The sequence below is a fragment of the Halyomorpha halys genome, unplaced genomic scaffold, assembly GCF_000696795.3.
Source record: "Halyomorpha halys isolate HHAL.00 unplaced genomic scaffold, Hhal_1.1 Scaffold560.1, whole genome shotgun sequence".
In the NCBI taxonomy this organism is placed as follows: domain Eukaryota; kingdom Metazoa; phylum Arthropoda; class Insecta; order Hemiptera; family Pentatomidae; genus Halyomorpha; species Halyomorpha halys.
Window position 1 is genome coordinate 1,473,651 of NW_027105487.1, and position 21,239 is coordinate 1,494,889.

Consider the following 21,239-nt stretch of genomic DNA (forward strand, 5'->3'; position numbering starts at 1 on the left):
TAATTAATTAATAATTATTAATCACGCTAATAAATTATAACTTGTATATTTAAATAAGAGATGTATTCTTATATTATTTGTGTAGTGTTATTCTGTAGAAGCAAATATTGCATACAATAATTTTTTAAAATATACATGCATTTTTAAAATTAAAAAAAAAATTACAACAATATCTGAAATAATTTAAAATTAAAAAAAAAAAAAGTAAACAGATATGCTTTTATTTCTCTTTCGTATTTCATAGAAATATTCTGATGGCTTCTTCTGTTCTGAACCCTGCATTTTTTTAACTACAATCTTTTTTACTGTTCTCTACAGACCTTAAGCCTGAAGAGTATTAGGCCTGAATAAGGATGAGTCTACCTGGAAGAATAGACGGGTACAAAGCTAGGAATTGAAGGTATGAGTGTTGGTTTTGAAAATGAATGTGTCTTTAACAATGTAATTATCGTTGAACCTACGGATTACTGTCCATGGCATTTATAGAATTGTGTTTGGCCTGGTTTTATTAATATAGCTTCTTTTAATTTTTAATTAAATAGCTTCTTTAAAGAGAGGAATGCTGGTAGATAATGTGGTATTATTTAATAGAAGTTTTACCTTAATATTCCTTATAATTATTTAATAAATAGTTATATTTTTAATATGATGATGGAGCGAAGTTAACCCTGATGGACGTTTGTATCTCAATTATATCCATAAAAATTATAAAAACTAGAGAGCTGTATGAAAAAAAAAGTATGTGTTACTGAAGTCATAAAAATCCTCAGCTGTATTTCTGTGCAACAATAAGTTCTTTTTTTGTAGTAAGAAAAGTCTATTTTTCAAGTTTAACTGCAATTACTTAGACATTAACAGTAATTATGTAAATAGTAAATATAATTATGCAAAGTGTATATAAGAGGCAGGGGTATAATTACAGAACGATCAGTCAAAACAAGGGGGGGGGGAGGCGTTGTTCTAAAAATACAATAGGGAGAACTAGATGAGCCTTCCAAGAATGGAGAGTTTTTATTATTTTTTTCCGCGTTCTCGGGCCAGAAATAAAAGGCGGAAAAATAAACTACAAAGGTTGTCTAGCCGAAGAAAGTTGACTTGATGGAATGCTTACTCCCATTATTTTGTCACGGAGATCGTTCTTCTGAATTTGTTTCTAGAAAAAATATTGTCTTTGTCTGTCCTTCTGGAAGGATTACTTTCTTCTACTGGAACCGTTAGTGTAAGTAAGTAGCTGTTTTGAAATCCAGTCCGGAAATGTTCACTAATTTATTGCTGCTTGTACCTGTACGTAATATAAATTACATAAATTTACTAATACATACATTAACTATATATTTTGTTTACATATTTCATTAGGTACTTTCTTTTTTTTTCTCTCAATTATATTATTTTTTCTTTCCATAATTTTAATTTTTATATTATTAATAAACTAAAATATTCATATTCCTTTGCATTATGTAACTTCAAATGTTTATTTTATTGTTTTCGTAATTATGTTATTTTTACTTAATTATTCAATTACCTATATGTTCATTTTATTTTTCACTTCTTTCATCACTTTAATTTTATTGATTTCATTCTGTATAATTATTTACTTTATGTAATTCTATTTATATTTTTTGTATTCATTGGTTGTTATCCCGAAACGTCGGCACTATTAAATAAGTTATTTCAACTTATTTGTGTTATATTTTGACCGTAACCCTCCCCCCTCCCTACCACCTTATATAATTTATCCACGGTAAACTATCTCTCATCAATATAAATACAAATTACGATATAATATAATGATTATTAAGACATATTCTGCAATGTTTAATTTTTTTGTTGCAGGTATTGGATTACTTTACATGACGCTATGAAGTTCGATTGCTTTTAAAATTGTGAGTACTGATGAACGTTTTATATTTTATTATTATATTCATCTTATTATAACTTATATTGATTCTTGGCATATTATGAAGATTTGCTACGTTTTCAGTGTTGCTGTTAGTTCTAACAAAAACAAAGATAACAAATATGAGGAAAGTATTACCTAATCCGAAAATGATAAAATAAAAAAAAAATAGATCGCTATTTAAACTATCCTCTTTAAGTTTTTGTTTCAGTTTTTATTTAAAGTAACGTAATATTTTTTTAAGTAATAAGGATTAGAGCCGTTTTTGAATAGAAAACAATGCTCAAGCAAAATTCATGAACTGGTTAAATCTGGGAATCGAAGTGAACCCCCCCCCTCCCCCTCCCGTGAAAGCCATTATTATTTTTTAATTTTTTTTTTAATGACCCCTTTCCTGGTCATTCCCGACATACGGGAGAGGGGAGAGGTTATCTACTGAGGACCACCCTATTTTAACCATGGTCGGAGGCGGGGAATTACGTTTTGATTTCGTGGGACCACTTTAAAAAACGTCGACCCTCCAGGCCCGATTCGACTGGCGCCTCTGCAGTTCCTTGCAGTACCACCATGTAACTCTTCACGTGCTCATTTCACTAGCCAAAGTGTTATCACCTAAATTACATTTATAATGAGGTGTAGATAGTTGACCGTAGATTAATGATTGGAGAAGTTTGTGGGGGGGTGCGGTCAGCAAAGAACAACATAAATAAACAAAACCATATTTATTTATTTATGTTGTTCTTTGATGACCGCACCCCCCGACAAACTTCTCCAATAAATTATATTTACTGCGTGCAGTTCACACAATTTGGCGTTGCCCAATCTTCTGGATTCTACCGTTAACTCACCCTTCTTCGGTATTTAATATTGTAGCACGTTATGCTTTATTAAAAAAAAAAACCAAATGTGCTCTCTGTCCATTAATTTTAAAAGAGTGCGTTTCGTATCCGTGTCCGGTAAGTGGGCCCAGTTTGCGAACTCCCGGCGACTGCCTTGAAGTTGCCGCCCCGTACTTACCAGAGTAGGAGTGTCAAGATTCATCTTTGGTACCACCGAGAATTAATTTTAACCGCTCAAGGTAGGAATCGATCCCACAACATTACAATACAGCGATCTGAGACCCAAGTACCCAACGCGCAAGGTCATCGAATCCTTAGAAAGGACAGGAACGAGGGTAATAGTTTTGTAAATTCTAACTTTTGGGTTTCTGGATGGCGCTGAGCAGTTTCAAAACTGAAAAATAAAAATCCTTTAACTTCCCCTCAATTTTCTCATTTGTATACTTTTTTCTAAATACCTTAGATTCCAAATACTTTCACTACGGTTCAAATAAATTTCCTCTAGTATCAATATCAAAGAAATTGTCAGCTGTTTCTGCTGCTTTTTTCGTCTTATAAATTTTTATTTCGGGACGTAGTTCTTTACCAGCTTTAATCAACGTAGTTATATTTAGTTTTATTATTTTCTCGTCTCCACATAAAAGTAACGAATCATCCGCATACGTCTGCACACGTATATTTCGTCATTCAGTTAAATCCCCTTTGGTTGCATCAGCATTTTAATAACATGTTCTACGCCTTACTGAAAACGAAACAACCTACTTTTTCTTTTTTTCTCTGCTGGATAAGTTCAGGTTGTTACACTTTCCTATCCTATTAAAGAATATTGATTTGAACCTAATTTGGTAAAGACCTACCCTTTATTAGAAGTGTCCCCTCGTTAAGGGTTGCTACGAAAGGAAGTGACACCATGGTTGATCCGCCTATTTCAGGCTCGTCAGTGACAAGTTGGCAGCTATTTTCCACACCTTCTGTAACTGAACAGGTAGATATCTCCTACCGGTCATATCCTTTAGTTATCTGGTATTCGTCATAATTGGACCGGATTTCCGAACAGAGATAATTAATAATAATTGCTAGCTGTATTTTATAATATAGTTTAATAGCCCTAAATATTTAAATCCCGGTATTGGAAATTTCTTGGATAATTCGTGTTAATTTTGGTATTAAGTCGTCACGTTAACATTTAGTTTCAGCCTTGTGCCTGAGGGACTTCTGGTTTAGGATTCTTAAATGATTGTGTTAATAATGAAACAATTCAGTTATAAATAATCCATCATCAAAGTATGTGTTAACTCGTAAGATTTGTGATCTAGTCTGTAGGTGAAACAATTTTATTATCATACTTTTCAGTTATAAGTCTCTTCGTCTCATTAGGAAGGGGAGGGGACATTCTATAGAACAACATTTTCAATGGTAGGGCACTGTGCTACTTACTGCAAGGACTCGGGTTTGAATCCGGTTGTGATAGATAATTATTTATTTTGTTAATGGGTGTCAACCCTGTGTGTTCAACAGACCTCCGGGGTTCACCCAGCCTCAAATATTGGGTACCCTTGATTGGAGAAAAATATGGCGGTCAAGCGTGATTTTGACCAAATCACATCCTTGCACAACCGTTGGTATAGACATTACTTGCTTACACAGTACTGCACTCCTGACCCTTCAGGGATTTTAGCCTTGCAGATTTGTTTTATTTTATATAATTCATTATTTATTATTTTATTTTGTCAATTTTCATTTTACTAAAAATTTTATTTTTCACTTAAATTATATTACATCCAATTAAACTTCTTTTATGTTTATGTAAATAGTACTGTTGCTAAACAGTATAAATGTGCATTTTATAAAAATCCAGGAAAGTTATAGGAACAAAATTTATGTGACGTTTAAAAAATATTAAAATTGAATGTTTTAAATTTTTGTTGACATGTAAAAAAAAATGAGTTAACATTCGGAATGTAGGTAGTTATTTACTTACCTTTTCTAACAGGATTTATTATACTTAAAAATTTAAATGCATTTGTTGATAAAAATATGAACAAATTAACATTAAAATTTCTAACTTCTTACAGCGTTAGTTTTTAATTAATTTTTTTTTTTTTATGTTTTATTACAATAATGCAATTATTTTGTTTGTTGTATACAATTTGATCCTTAGCATTAGTAACTCAATTTTATAGCTGCAATTTTTATTAGTCCCTCCTTCCAGTGCGTATTAAATCTTCATTGATTTTCAAGAAAGAAATCAAATCGAGGTAGAGGAATGGGGTCTCCTTGAGCCTCTGAGGCCGGGGCAAGTTAACCTCTTCCTTACCCTCATTCCTACCCCCTGTGAATCTACAACAATAATTGTTTCAATTTAGTCCCAATTTGCGATTTTTTCTTTTCATTATTTTAATTTATTACAAAAAAAAATCTTATAATACTATAGAAGTAAAGGAATTGTTTTATGCATTGTTTAATTATTAATAAAATTATTGTTCGTTTCTTTCTGAATCTCTCTGAATTATGATAACAAATTATGTTTGTTTTCCATAATTCTATTTTTTTTTTATATTTCCAATTTAATTTTCCATAATTTCTTAAATGTTTAAGATTCTTTCATAAAATGAAAATAATTTCATTTTTTTACTTTAATCATTATCAATAACTTTTATAAAAAAAATTAATAGCCACATAGGTATTTAAACAAAATATCGGCTTTATTTTATTTTTTTTAAATAAATGTCACTTGGTCTTTTCAAATATTCAACCTAGAAATTCTAAAACCATTCAAGTAGTGATTTCGTTGATGTATAATACAAGTTCTAGATCGGATAAACAATTACACTCCCACAGACGACTGACCAGTCAACTAAATTTCTCTGCTCCTGAGTATCAAGTTCCATGAACCATATATTTCTCCTGTTTTTTTCCAGGAAGTTTATTTTTATTTCCCCTTCTAACATTATTTTGAGAAATTCATTCATGGATCTGTCACTTATTGGCCCGTTGCCAGATTTGGAGGGATTTCCCTTCTCAAAGTGGGTACTGAAAAATTCATTCCGCTCGACGAATCCCATGAGTATAAAGTTTTGACCATTTTATGCTACATAGTGATTTATGATCTATTGTATTCCTGGTCCTGTAAGATTTTTTTTAATTATCGCAATTGACCAGTTACAGTTCTTCATTTTTTTTGTCAAAAATTTTAGCCAATTTAATAATCTAGGAGAAATATTGGTCTATAGTAAATAGGGATGTGTGATGGAATGCCTTTTTATAAATCACTGATTTGAACTTAATAGATTTTGGAAGATTTATATTTTTATATCTACAATAAACTGATAGTATAATATAATAAAGAATCGAAGTGTAATAAAATAAGATTCCTCATAGATTTATTTTATATTATAAAATTAGCTGATAATTCTTACACGAAGGAATTATGACGTTCCTAAGGAAGATCTTTAATGTTACCTTTGGCTTCTCTTAAAAAAGTTATAGTAAGAAAGCAACAGTTCTTATTTCTCCTTCGAAAAGGAGAATTTAAGGATATGTATTTTAAGGCTTTAGTATAGTTGCGTTACCTTGGAAACCCAGAAGCTCTTTCATAATTTATATGAACGTTCCTCACTATTTAATCTAGTGGATGCTGAATTTTTTGTAATTTGTTTTAAATACTCATAAATAATGTATTAATTATAGGAAAATTAGGTTATGAATTATAAAGACCAAAGAAAAATGTTATTGCTGTTGATTCTATTGATAGGCTCTGTTGGGTGTCTGTTCTTCTGGAAGTATTGAGAAATAAACAATGGATCTCATCATACTGCAACTGATGGGCATGTTGGCCCACAGAGCTTAAAAAAAAAAAAAAAAAAAAAAAAATTATTCCAAGTAAACCACAATAGTTCCTATTCATCCCTCTATTTTCAATCCACTCGTGTGGACAACTGCACGCAGATTGTGACTTTTACAGCACTTACTATACAAACGGTCAAAACATCCAACTCATTACAAAAGACTGATCTACATGACAATAATAAGGCATATCTGGACATACGGAGTTGAACTTTTGGGCTCCACTATATCTTCGAATTCCTCTCGTATTCAATCCTTACAATCCAAAATCCTTCGTAAAATCCTCAATGCCCCTTATTTTGTTACTAATAAAACCATCCATAAAGACCTAAACGTTCTATATGTAACCGATCTAGCCCGAACCCGATATCATTCCTTCCATTATAAACTTCCTAACCACCCAAACCCACTAGTTTCTAACCTTGCTTCCTCTTCCATTCCTGGCAATCCTCCGAGGCGCCTGAAAAGAAGATTATATTGTAAAATGTTTTTAGAATTCTACTAATGGGTAGTTTCTCTACATGCTGTAACATATCATTATAATTATGTCATTATGATCAAATTAGCTTGTTGTATTTTTTTATGCAGTTGTAAATATCAATTAATAAATTTAAAAAAAAAAATATTATTCGGTTTCAATTCTACAAAGTTTCAAACAAAAAGTGTAGAATTACGCTATATTTTTTGGCTCCCTTACGTGCTCTGATGACATGGCTATGGTGGATTTAAAAAAGTTGTTATACTAATTAATTGTTAAGTCACTATTAAGTCTATTGATGCTTTAGAAATAAAATAAAATATGCCCACCATCTTGTTTCAAGATTGTGGGTAACAGTTATTAGTTCCTTCGAATTCTAGTTATAAATAAATCCAATAAAGTGCTTTGTCTGTATTATTTTTATCGATTTTTCTTTTTAAAATCATCTTAGTTATTGACCTGCCGGCTTTTGGTTTTCATATGGCGAATAGTATATATTGATACTCTTTAAGATCTTTTAAGTACTCCATACCCTGACGGAAAATGTATTCGTTGAAATGAATGCAGAAGGTTTCTTCTCAACATAACAGACTACAATTTTGAAGGTTTGTTTTCTTTATAAGATTGGTACATTTCTCACCTATAAAACTGTTATAAACTACCCCTAGTGACCCAGTGGCAGTATGAATGGATTAAGTGGGAAAAGTGGTGAAAGAGAGTATCCCAGATGACGTGTTCTGGAATGCGATGCCAACTGCATAGGCTGGTAGGAGGCTGTGGAACATTGCCAGCATATCGGATATCGTAGACGTCGGGGCTGGCTGTGTAGGCTGCCTGCCCTATTAGGGGTAGGCTGGAGTATAAAGAATAGAAAATGAAATGGCCAAATTGTTTCTGCAAAATATAATTAAGACTGAAAACTTCTTAATCTCAACTGTGATCATTCACGCATCTAAATGCATATGTGTTTTGAGAATTAAAGTAAAAGACAGAAATATGGTGGTTTCTACTAACTTATTATTATTTTTTTAAATAAAAAAAATCATTACGACGAAACTTTTTTTTTTAAATTTATTTATTGATATTTTCAACTGTACCTAAAATACATCAAGTAAATTTGAGGAAATCATAATGGTATGGTACAAGCATGTAGAGAAACTACCCAGTAGTAGAACTCTAAAAATATTTTACAATATAAGGTCTCGATGCCATCTTCTTTTCAGACGCCTCGGAGGATTGTCCGGAATAAAAGATGAAGCAAGATTTGAAACTAATGGATTTCATTGGTTAGGGAGTTTGTAATGGTAGGATTGATATCTGGTTCGGGCTAGATCGGTTACAAATGGAACATTAAGGTGTTTGTGGATGATTTTATTGGTGACGAAGTAGGGAGCAGTTAGGATTTTACGAAGGATTTTGTATTGTAAGGACTGGATACGAGAGGAATTCGAAGGTTTAGTGGAGCCCCAAAGCTCAACGCGGTATGTCCGGATAGGCCTTATAATTGTCATGTAAATCATTCTTTTGTAATGAATTGGATGTTTAGACCGTTTGTCTAGTAAGTGCTGTAATAATCGAAATCGACGTACAGTATCCTGTCTTTTCAGACTTGTGTGAGGATTCCAGGTTAGTCTTTAGTCCAGATGTAGTCCAAGGTAGCGAATCTGTTCAAAAGGGGTTTAGGGCAACATTATAGTAAAGGTAATTCGAGCCATCATCCCAATTTGTTGGAATTTATTTTAATCCTCCAGTTACGACACCATTCTGCGAGGGCTGTGGATTGGATGGAAGAGTTTGAGATGCAATTAAGGGGTTATTATCAAAAGCGAGCAAGCATGTGTCGTCAGCATACGTGGTGAGGATAGTGTTAGGATTGGTTGGAATGTCGGCTGTATAGACGGTTTAGAGGATGGGACCGAGGACAATGAAACATAAAATTTAAATGTGGAAAAAAAAATTATCTTAAAATAGCAACATCATGAATAATCGACGAAATAGTTAAGCGATATGTGAGTATAGTTATTTCGATTTTTTGGTTTTAAATTACTAATGAAATAGTAAAAAGTATTATATTTTCAAAAATGTAAATTTTTTTTCTGTACCCCCTGACGAAATAAGTATTTGAATACATATAGGTAAATGGCTTAGAAATCATTCAATGACTTTTTTTTTTAACAATAAGAAATTATTCTGAATGGGAAGAAACTGTTTCATTATCAATGAACCTAGCTTTCACACTTATGTCCCGCTAGGTTTATTTAATTCTTTCATAAATATTTAATTGATATATTTTATATAATTATATTATATTATATATTTATATTTAATTTAATTATATTATATATTTTGATTTATTCAGAAAATATATATGGATAATTGTCGTTATCCTTATGAAATGAAATCTTAACATTAAAATTGCACTGTAATAACATTAATAATTGCACTGTAATTTAGTATAAGTGAATTTCTAAATTACAGTTCGTAATACCACTGTTGTGGCTGATTGTAGCTTCGTTGTCTCGGTATCTTTTTGACCACCAAATAGGTGCATAAATTTCAAATTAAAATTTTATTGCACAGTATATTTTGCGTTCAAGTTTTGCTGTGGTTTTACCTTAGAGCTAACCTTAGAATATTCATATTTTATTTTATTTTTAGAGATGTGTTGAATATTGGGATCTATAAGTTACCCGTTCTTTAAGAATCATCCAAATATCAAATTTGCCACTTTAAACTTCCGGTATTCTAATGCCATAACAATATTAGCCACTTCTAGTCCTACTCTAACTATTGAGATTTTGTTGATTGTTCCACAAAACGTATCTATTTACTAAACGTACATACTTACTGTAGGACAAATGGGTTTGCTGATCTGCCAGTCGTTACCTACATATTTCTTCTGGCTTCCCTTAAAATGCGGCATTATAAATAATCTAATGGACTAATTCTGCAGATCATAAGGACTTGCAAATTGTTGGCTAACTCGTTATAGAAATAATTGAACAACTCGTTTAAAATACGTGTCTATATTGCATAATATGCTGACCATGAAGATATACTTGTTCTCATGATTCCATTATATTCTAATTTTTATTTTACAATATGTAAATAAGGTGATGTCTTTAATAGATAATTGCCTATCATTTTTTGTCGTGCTTTATAGCGTATTGTATGGTGAATAAGGGGGCGTTGTGAAACAGTAATAAATTAATTGGAATGGCAATTGTTTTGTTGATGGTGTGCTATCATGATCTCGGTTACTAGGTGAAGATTTGTTGTAATTTCTCTCCCTGCATATTCTAATTTGAAAAAATTAATTATTTTGACGCGGACACGAGACCTGGATTAGTTGTCGTAGCTCCGGATGTATTTTCTGCCACCTTAATTATACGACTGCGATATTCATACGTTTAATGTCTTTGAATAAGGATTGGGTGGCCAAGGAATGGTGGTGGTTGCTAAGTCCGAATCGAACATTTGAGCTTTGTATTCAGACCCTCAATTATATTTTTCATGTTTGATATCTTACTTTATTCTGACTATGCGACCATCACCTACTACCGGACGCTCAGTACTTGTCCAGATAAGACCGGCATGACACGATCCACGATCCGACCGCGTTGGGAAATATGTATTATAGTACAGCCTTTCCATGACTTCGGTCAAGTAGATGTGGTTATTTTTTAAAGATTTTCACAGTCAATGCCAACAATGTCTGTCATCATAAACTACTAAGGGAGAAAATTATCTGGGGTCAGTTAGGATTTGAACCAAAACTTTTGAGGTTCCTTCGTGTATGAAACAAGATCTTGTAAAAAAAAAAAATAGAGGAGATAATATAAAATTATGCCAAAAATTCTAGTTTCCTTTAGCGAGTGAATTCCCAATGGCTTCAATTATGCTCTTCTTTTTCATACTTATGAACAGATTTCATTACTTAGTTGGGAAGAAACCAGATTAAAATGAATCATAACTAAAATTAACGGTAACTTAGTAAGGATTTGCATAACTAAGAATGGGATTTTTAGAATTATTTTAAGCCTATTTTTTGGATCATTTAGCTATATAGGTTCAAAATATTTTTTTAAAATATAAATATCACAGTTTAATATCCCAGCATTTTTTCTTGTAAGCTATCTCATTTTTCTTCACCGTTAGCAGTTGATTCCATCCTTAACCTTGCATCTTGAGGCCAAAACGGAAGAAGGAACAGCGATTGTCTGAAATATCTGTAGCTGTGATCTCCGCCCACTTGCCCCTGGGAACTCAGCCAGGAGTTAAAAATAGTTTATTAATTATTACATTTTTTAGGCAATAAAATAGCCATAAAAAATAGGCAGGCGTAAGCTTCGAGACGGTGCAGTTTCAAAATAGCCTCTGACTTATTCATTCGTCTAGCCTAGTCCAATATATTATATCGTTAGACATGCTTCGTCCAAATATTGAAATGTATCTATAATTTCAGCCTATAATTCATTCATTAAATTTACTGTTATTTTTAGTCATCCTATAATAAAATATTCACAAAATCTTTTAAGGTTCTTGCATTTTCCTCAATGAAATTTGAACCTACTTATGCAATTAGAAAACAACTAACAGTTTTTATTTATATATGAGATAATTGGGTATCTTATACATGCACTTCTACATTTTTTTCATATATTTTCCTATTGTAATATTAGACAAGAGATTTGATGATTCTGTCATTTTACCTATATATTATAAAAAAATCTTACCCTGAGGGTTAGCGAAGACGTGCGGAAATTTTAGCCCTGAGAACGGATGCCCACTTGGCAGTTGACAGCTCTGTTTTAATCTAACAGGTAATCTCATCTATGTTTATTTATTATTTTTATTAATTTTCTGAAGGTTTCCTTTTATTTGCTACTATACCTCACCTTTACCATATTTACTTCACCTTGTATTTACCACAAGCTTTTAAAAGCTTTCATGGCGCTGAATCAAAATCTTTTAAAAATCTATAAGGTTCGTTTAGTTAGTAAGTTAAATGTTTTAAATTTATTTTATTGAGAATCTATTTGTAAAGTTAGTGTTTTTCTTTTATTTTGTTTTAGAAAACAAATGTTTGTTCGCCTTGGTTCTCCCTCCAATATTTCCTTGGTGTGAATGTTAGTTATTGTTTTGCGAAATAAAATTCTGGAAAATTTACGATATGACATATAAAAAAAAAAATCACAGAATTGTTTGGTTATCAGGATTTATTAAAGGTTTGAGGAATCATCGTTGATTTTTTTTTTATTATGGAAATGAAGTATTTGAAAATAAAATATTCATTAAAATTTTATCCTTTGATGAGAGGTCTCCTTAAATGGATATCTCCTTTTTCTCTCTTTTCGTTTCCTGATTTGTGTTTGAATGTATATTGTTATAGAGGTAATACAGCTATTTATAGCATGGAATCTGTAAGATGTATAAATACACGAACCTCCCATAGATTGTACATACAATACATTTCTTGCCTTTCTCGCCTAAACTTTTTTTCACAGTGGTAGGTGTATTGAAAACCTCAATAAAGACTTTCCTCCTGACAAGTTAATTATTTGCTGGTAATTAATATATTTTTTGGTTGGAAATGATAATTAACATTCAGTAAAATAATAATAAATGAATGAACAATGTTAAACATACATGTGTATTTATAAAAAAAAATGATAAAAATTATAAAACAAGTTACATCCTTATATATATACATAAAAAAATAAAACAAAAATAATTTACTAATGAAAAATAAATAACTGAAATAAAATGAATGAAAATCTGGTATATGTATGTATATAAGATATGTGATATGAGCACAGAATTATATATGTATAAGTATAAATCTCTTTTACATCTAACAGTCCAGCTGTGAATTAAGGAATGGTTCAGTTGCAAATTCGTCCTCAAGTAAAAACTGAATTAAATTCTTTTTACAAAAGAAACTTATTTACAAGTATTAGATTAAATTTAATTGATTTCATAAAACTAATTAGAGGTACACACACCCACACAAGGATAACGGAAGATTGTTTTTGGCCACCGTTCCTCTGAATTTTTTTTTGTAAGTGGCAATATCATTTCTGCTTATTACTTTAGATTTTACAGTCCAAAGATTCCTTAAGTGTGCGCCACAGCTCCCCGGGGCGCAGCGAAATATTCAATTAAACTATTCGGCAATTTTCTTGGATTCCAAATTCTGGAATTTTTGCGCCAATAATAGTGAATGTTGACAAAATTCCAACAATTTAGCAACTTTCGAGTCTTTCATTGTTTTCTTTCCAATCCGCATCTTTTGAAACGGCTAGTTCGCAAGCACGGCTTCTCCACCCATGCTTTAGTCACCAAATAGTAAGAAAATAGTAAGTATCCGTTTTTAATTTTTCGCTGTTAAATGGGTAATCGCTTTTAAACAGGAACGTTATTCAATTTTTCAAGAAAGTAAAAAATTGAGAAAAAATGATGTATTAAGGGCGCTGCGGAAAAAATTCGATTGTTTAGGAAGCCCCAAACCGAAAAATATTGAGCACTTATGGTATAGTGGATTGGTTTTTATTGATGCACGCGCTCTCTGGTTGAATTGGATGTGGAAATGACATAACGTTATTATGTTGTTTATTATTATGTTCCTAATTAAATTCTTAACTTTGACCTACTTCTAACTATGTGAAGAGTGTTCGGCAAACCCTGTTAAATCCATTTTTATTTTTTAATCCTATATGAGATGCCTTTTTTATATGAACATACAGGCCGATTTATCAATGCGTTGTCCTCTTTCGCCCTAAAAAAAGCCCTTTCATTTTAAATTGATTTATTTTTTTGTTCCATCAAAAAGTTAAAACAAAAAAAAAGTATTTGGTATACCTTACAACAAAAATATGTCCTAGAATATGGAAGAATCTCATATCCAATACAAATTTTATAAATTTAATCTTAAATTTTTTTTAATCCATCAAACCGAGAGAGCTATACTTCTATATTTCCACTCTTTATCATGCTTCTCGAAAATTAAAACGGCCCTTGACTTTTTTAAACTTAAGAATATTCATTATTTCTAACATCTTTGATATTGCTTATATGCCCATAATCAGCTTCCTTGAGTGAAGCAAAATTATACCAAATCCGTGTAATCTTAAATTATCATATGAGTTATTTGCTTCCTTTTGAAGGAAATGATTTGAGGATATTTCAGCTCACATGATATTCGGTTATGTTATCTAATTAAGTGCGTGGATTCTCATTTTCCGCTTTGTATAAATAAATGTGATGGAACCAGCTAGAACATTTCAATTATTGGAACATCGTTCTCAAGGTTGACAAAAAAATTGTTAATCCATTGGCGCATGTTATTGTTGATAAGATAGAGCGAGTTGGTAATACCGCTGACTACATATGTTTTACTCAATTAGTGGTGCGAATAATTGCTGATCAATCATTAGAACATCTCTGATATCTTCCTGATTACATTACTATTATCAGCGCGATCTGTTATGTAATATTACTATTTACCCGCAAAATCCTATACGATCTTGTAGTAAGGTTAATTCTAATTGTCTTATTTGACGGAGGCGATAAAAATCTTAAATAAAATACCATAGGTTAATTACTGGGAATCACACGTGTCAGTAGGAATCTTAAACCCTCTGGTTTTAAATATCTGCATGGGGATTATATCCTCATAATTCATCTAAAAAGTTTAAATTATTTTAAGCAATTTAGATTCGTTAACACATTGATGAGTAATTTATAAACTTATGAAATTGATAATTCAAATTCAAGAGGCTATATAAAAACTAATAGCACGTTGTTTTGTATTTGCCATGTATGTTCAATTGATTCTATTGTCTTCTACGTTAATAATTTTTACAATGTTTTATTTGTCTAGATGATGCCCGGCAAGCCATCAACAATAACACCAACAAAGAGTTTAAACTTTTGATAAAGTTATAATAAAGTTGCTATTAAGGTTGGGTAAGTGCACCAGTTATTGACGGGGTCAACCATTTCAAATTTAGAAATGTTTTCTAGCAACAAACTCTTAATATTTAAAAACAAAGCTAGACATGTCAATAACTGGAGAACTTACCCTAATTTGTTTAATATTTTGCTTACCACTTTTGGATTGAACTAGTGATCCTGTTAAATCATTTTTGATCTAACAAAACTAATTATATTAAATGATTTGTAGTTGTAATTTTAAACTGTTTAGGTTTCCACAATAAATATATGAAATGCAATAAATCAAAATACGTTTTCGAAATGCAACCCATCTAAAAGAAAATGCGAAGAATGTGTTGAATCATAGAAAATGTACCCTTACTAAAGAAATTGTGTCCATGATACCTTTTGTCGTTAATGAAGTTTTCCGTTTTCGTGCTCTGGATTTTTAGAAATTACTGTGGACCCTTGGTATAACCCGGTTTAAGAGAAAATGAAACAAGGTTTGTAGTGTGTATCCGCGCTATGGGCAGGGATGATAGAGGAAGTAGAATATAAATTATTAGAAGAATTATATCCATGTGTATGTTATAATAGATAGATTCTATACTTCATTAGAATAGGTAATTGAGTATCTGTAATAATTATTCGTGAAAAACAATGAGAAGAAATAAAAAAATATTTTATAACGGACACTTTTTGAAATATGATCATACAAATGACTTTAATTGGAGTTTGCTTTGAAAACTATAAAAAAGAGGGTTATGTTAGTCTAGAAAAAATCATTACCGAAATGGTGGAAATTGGTAGATTGCTGAGTTTAAAATTTACTGAAAACACAGATCGGTAGAAATCCGTCTCGTGTATTATTCTTGTACTGCTACCTCCGGTAAAAATCCGGCCATTTTATTCCGGGTGGTAAGTCCTGACCGTTTGCAAGAGGTTTGTGTGTTTCGTTATTTATAGTTAGTAGGCATGAGACTATTTCAAGGGTATTCTAAAACAATGAAATCTTTAACCTCTCTCTAATTTCTGTTAAACAAATAGATTAAAAAAAAGTCGGATTAAAATATTGGCACAATATCCGTCAGTTATTCTCATTTAAAACAAAGTAATCTTTAACCTCTCTCTAATTTCTGTTAAACAAATACATTAAAATAGTCGGATTAAAATATTGGCACAATATCCGTCAGTTATTCTCATTTAAAACAAAGTAATCTTTAACCTCTCTCTAATTTCTGTTAAACAAATACATTAAAATAGTCGGATTAAAATATTGGCACAATATCCGTCAGTTATTCTCATTTAATTTGATGTGGGTTCCACTGAGCTAAATGTAACAAATAACTGAATAAACGCCTTTAACTCAGTTGCGGGACATATTGTTTAATAAGTACCAGTTTAATAAACCGGTAAATTGGATGAATTGATTTTTATGGCAATACTAAAACCAGACCTAAAATGGCCTGATTTTTTTTATTCTCCTAAGGTGAAAATTTAAATTTGCTAATAATTGACACCTGCGGATCAACATCTCTCAGAAGAGACAAGAAAATAAAAATATTTAGTGAAAAATAATATATATCTAATATTTATCATTATATGTGTATTATTATTATAAATTGTAATTAATTAGTATGTTTGATTCAATCAATTACCAGTTGTTAAACAATTGTTGTCTCCTTCATAAGCTGGTCGGTTGGATACGAGCCCTTGTTGGTCCCGATGGTTGGACTATGATGACATACTTCACTCGACCATCAGTCTAATTATACTTCTGTAAATATTAATCCGATCATTTCGATAATTGGTAGGCTTTCGATAAATCGATTTATACTTTCACTTGTAGACACTCCCAGCCTAATTAGAAATAACTGTGAGCGATTTGCCTCATTAACGGCCTCCTTGGTTAGCATTTTCAATTGGGTCAGGTTCTGTGATTGGTTCAGGTCAAGTAGTCCATGACATGTGTAGCTGGTGGATTTATGAAAATAGTTTTGTAATTGGTCTATTATATATGAAGTTCTTCGAAATATCTAGATAACGGCTCGGCGTAAATAAATCTTATTTGAACTTTCAGCTATTACTTTGGATTTGTATTGGGATTGGGAATCATTTTTTGAGCTCCACCGCTTGAGACAGATTCCCGATTTTTATAAAAATCCAGAACATTTTCCTTCCGTTATACCTTTCTTAAAGTGCAATTCTACGCAGTACAATAGGTCCCTCTCGTCACAGTTCTGTTATTCCCTATCAACCTCACATACTAACAGGCATAGAAGAAAAAAAACAGATTACATCTGTTATGTTACATTTGAAGTACGCCGAGGTATACGTTTTGCTATATCGCTTGGAATGTTAAGAACTAAATGTCTAACCACACACACAAAAAAAAAATAATAATGTGACTTCCATTAATACACATAATTTTTCTTACAACTAAGGTTATAACTGGAATATTTTCATTTGTTATTATTATTTCGTCAGGTCTATTGAAGTTTATCAAATTTGTTTTAATTCCTTGATTTAAATTCATCCATAAATAAAGATCGGCCATCGCCCCTTCGAATGAACTTGCATTGTTTTTTTCTGATTAATTTATTGATGTTTCAAGATCATATCTTCCCACAGAGTCCAAAATTTAAATTATAATAGTACACGTGTTGTCTAATATATTGATGTTACTCTAAGATATTTAAAGTAAGGAGAGTCCATTGTCACATGACGCAATGCGTCCGATACGTTCTTATTTATGAATGATTATAAATAAAATAATTTAAAAAAAGAATATAATTTTCACTAGACCTAACTGACAAAAATCATTGTTCTTTTATTTTAATATTTAATTCTTCACTCTCCTTGTGGCTTTAAAATATAGTACAAGAGCCAGGAAGAAAAAAATGAATTATTTCACCCTGATTGTTTATTACTTAAATGAAAACTATTTATTATTACTAGTCGAAATTGATGAGCCTGCCAAGTATAGATAAGGGAATAAAAATGGTGGCTGTTTGATAACGTTAAAAAAAGTTAATTTTTCATTCGGAGCTCTATATCTTTAAAACTACTAACGCCAGAAAACCTAAGGAAACATCATTTAAAGTAGCGAAAATGTATTAAAATATTAGACCTCATAAAAATGTACTAAAAGATTAGTAGTTAGCGAATTTATTATGAAATATCTATATCTCAAAAACCATTCGACGTATAAATGTCTATTAACACTCAAATTAAAGCTAAGTTAATGTACTATTAAGTAGTCCTTAACGTCTATCTTCGTAGCAGTAGTAGGTTTCGTGATATTTACTAAAATAAATCGATTTATAGTTGTTAGGACAATAAGTTTGATTAATGAAAATATATAATGAATATATATCTCAGGAACCATTTGACGTACCAGATATCTGCGAGCTCTCAAATTAAAGCTAGTTTAATTTGCTTATAAAATAGGAGTAGTAGTTTTTATGATATTTGACAAAATAAATTCACAAAATGTTAATTTTTAGTTGTTCGGATAAAATGTTTGATTTTTGAAACAATATATCTCTGGATATATAACTAATAACATTAAACGTACATATACGTCTACTAGCACTCAAAATGAAGGTAATTTTACTTACTACAAATTAGTTTATGACACTTATCTTTTTAGGGGTAGTAGTTTTTTATTCCCATATGAATATAAATTTTGCACATGGAAATTTGTCCTAACAACTATAAATTAATTTGTTTTAGTAAATATCGTGAAAACTACTACTCCCTCAAAGATAAAGGTCATAAACTACTTTATAGCACATTAAACTAGCTTTAATTGGAGTGCTAATAGACATGTACGTAATATGGTTTTCGAGATATAGATTTCTCAAAATAAATTCAGATACTACTGATCTTTCAGTACATTTCTTTTTTTTTTATGGAATGTTACTTTTTATAAAGCTATATCTCGAATACTATTGAACATAAATAGCTCTAGTAGGGCTCGTGTTTTAGCAAATTTACTTTACTTTAAATGATGTTATATCAGATTTTATAGTGTTGTTGGTAACTTTAAAGATATAGAGCTCCGAATGAAAAATTAACTTTTTTTTTAACATTATCAAACAGCCAACATTTTTCTTTTCCCCCTACCTATACTTGGCAGGCTCATCAATTTCGACTGAGAAATTCGAAATAACTGTTTTTTCTTTGAACTCTTCTTGGGCTCTTGTACTATAACAGAAATTATGTATGACAGTACGTTTTCATATACTCTATCACCATAAAGAAGTGCGAAATTGTTCATTGCAAGATCGACTACTTAGAAATGATAAACGTAAATACTGTAAAGTTTTTTTTTAGCAATTTTAGGTCTGGTTTAACAGATTATTTATTTAATTGAGTTCTGTGATTATTCGTATTTAATCCACTTAAAAGATATGATTCTATTTTTTCTTTCCGATTTAAGGAATGTTTCTAAACGGAATGCTATGTTCTAATCTTCACAATTACCATTATTATTGACTCGTTCGTAGGAAGTAGTGTATTTTTATGCGAAGCACATGTATTCAGCCGGTGAATTATAAAAAATAACCTCTGTCCGACATTCTGTCCATAAATTGGCTCTATCCACAACCGTAGTATTCTCTTTTGATTTCTAATGAAAACGAATTGCGGTCATAGTTTGCTAGTTACCTTGGCCATCTCGTTGTAGGTAATATCTTTATGTATTAGAAATAAGGAATTGTATTTTTTTTTCTTTACCGTAGAACATAGTAATTAATTAATTCATTTTCCCAATTTTCCTCGAATGTTTTTAGGTGATCTCAAGACCACAAAACGGTTGATTTATGCGATTAATCTTCAGAATCCCCAGGGATGTCTTTGTTACCCAGTTTAATACAGAGTTGATGTTGCTTTAGCCCTCAAACCGCCCCTAATTTATTTCATTTTTGCTACCTTCCTCCATCTCTTTTTCTTAAGAGATAACATTGCTCCAATGCGGTCAAAAGTTCCCTTTACTGTATGCGACCTAGGTGTGAAAAGTGGGAAAGATTAGGGAATAAAGTAGGTAAACTATACCTTCCGAATTATGCGTATAAAGTCAGTAGAAAAAATCGCAAAAAATATATGTGAAAAGTTCGAAAGATTTGGGAAGAAAAAATGAAAATTATACTTTCCGAATTATGGGTGTAATGTCAGTAGAAAAAATCGCAAAAAATATACTATAAAATCTTAGACTGTCTTGTATTTTTCTTCCTCTTCCAAGTATTTTCAATATGTCCCAAACTTTTATTATTGCTCCTCAGAGTATAAATAAATATAAGTGTTATCTCGAAATATTTCAAATTCTATTTATAATTAAGCACCAAATAGCAATCTTAATAATTGATATCTTTCTTGGTCCTATTTTCCGAAAATGTGACTACGATTAACTATTCATTAGAAATTGAGTACATTTTACTCCCGTAAACGCCTCCGATGTTTTGTGTATTGTCTAATTGTTTCTGTTTTTCCTCTCAATAAAATAGTAATTAAAATCAACTAAATATTATTATTCATTATTTATAGAATTAAAAAAAAAAATCTTCATTATAACTTTTCATCAGAAATTTGCTGTACATTACTCCAGTACATGAACGTGTCTTCATATTAATTGCCGCCAGTGTTTTTGTTTATTGTTTAATTAAAATTTAATTTTCTACATCTTTTAAATAAAATAGAAATTTTGTTCATAATTTGCTTGTAATTTGGTATATATTTATATTGAATAAAAATTTCTTTTTTGATTTTTCATTTTTTTTAATTTGTTTTCTCTACTTTTACTTAAAGGAACCAAGGGAGAACGTTTGATTGATTGGCCAAGACGTAGTTGGGAGAATTGCGGTAGTAGGGCCAACCTTCTAGGGTTGGGTTTTGACATTGTTAGGTAGGCTGAGCTTTATAATCAGCTATTCTTCGCATTGGCATCCAACTATCGGGTTCTTCTAAATATTAATTAAGGTTGAAAATTTAATTTAAGCCTTATCGAGCGTGCATATATGCAGAGTGTGGGTTTTTCTCTAATATGCTATCATGAAAAGAGAATGTATTTGCAAGGAGACCTCTGTGCATTTTAGTAGGGAGTAAGAACATGTGCTTTCATACACAGCTTGTGTCAAAGTACTTCATTTGCATTGTCAGCGAAATAACTGCTGTTACACGTGTTATGTATGTTCTTTGCACTTCTTCCACAATAGCCTGTAATTTCCTATCTTTAACCTTCTCC

The 21,239-nt window shown here is 31.1% G+C and overlaps 1 long non-coding RNA gene across 13 annotated transcripts in view; it reads left to right on the plus strand.

The window, feature by feature from the left end:
• LOC112210002 (uncharacterized) overlaps window positions 1–21,239 on the plus strand; it is a 234,113-nt gene that overhangs the window by 204,352 nt on the left and 8,522 nt on the right. For 11 of the 13 annotated variants that reach the window (XR_010844578.1, XR_010844585.1, XR_010844582.1 and 8 more), the window contains one exon: window positions 1,834–1,883. The exons of 1 other annotated variant lie outside the window; for it this stretch is intronic. This is a non-coding gene — a long non-coding RNA (uncharacterized lncRNA). Of the gene's footprint in view, window positions 1–1,114; window positions 1,220–1,833; window positions 1,884–21,239 lie in introns of those variants that run through there. One more of the 13 variants, XR_010844588.1, reaches the window with a different exon arrangement.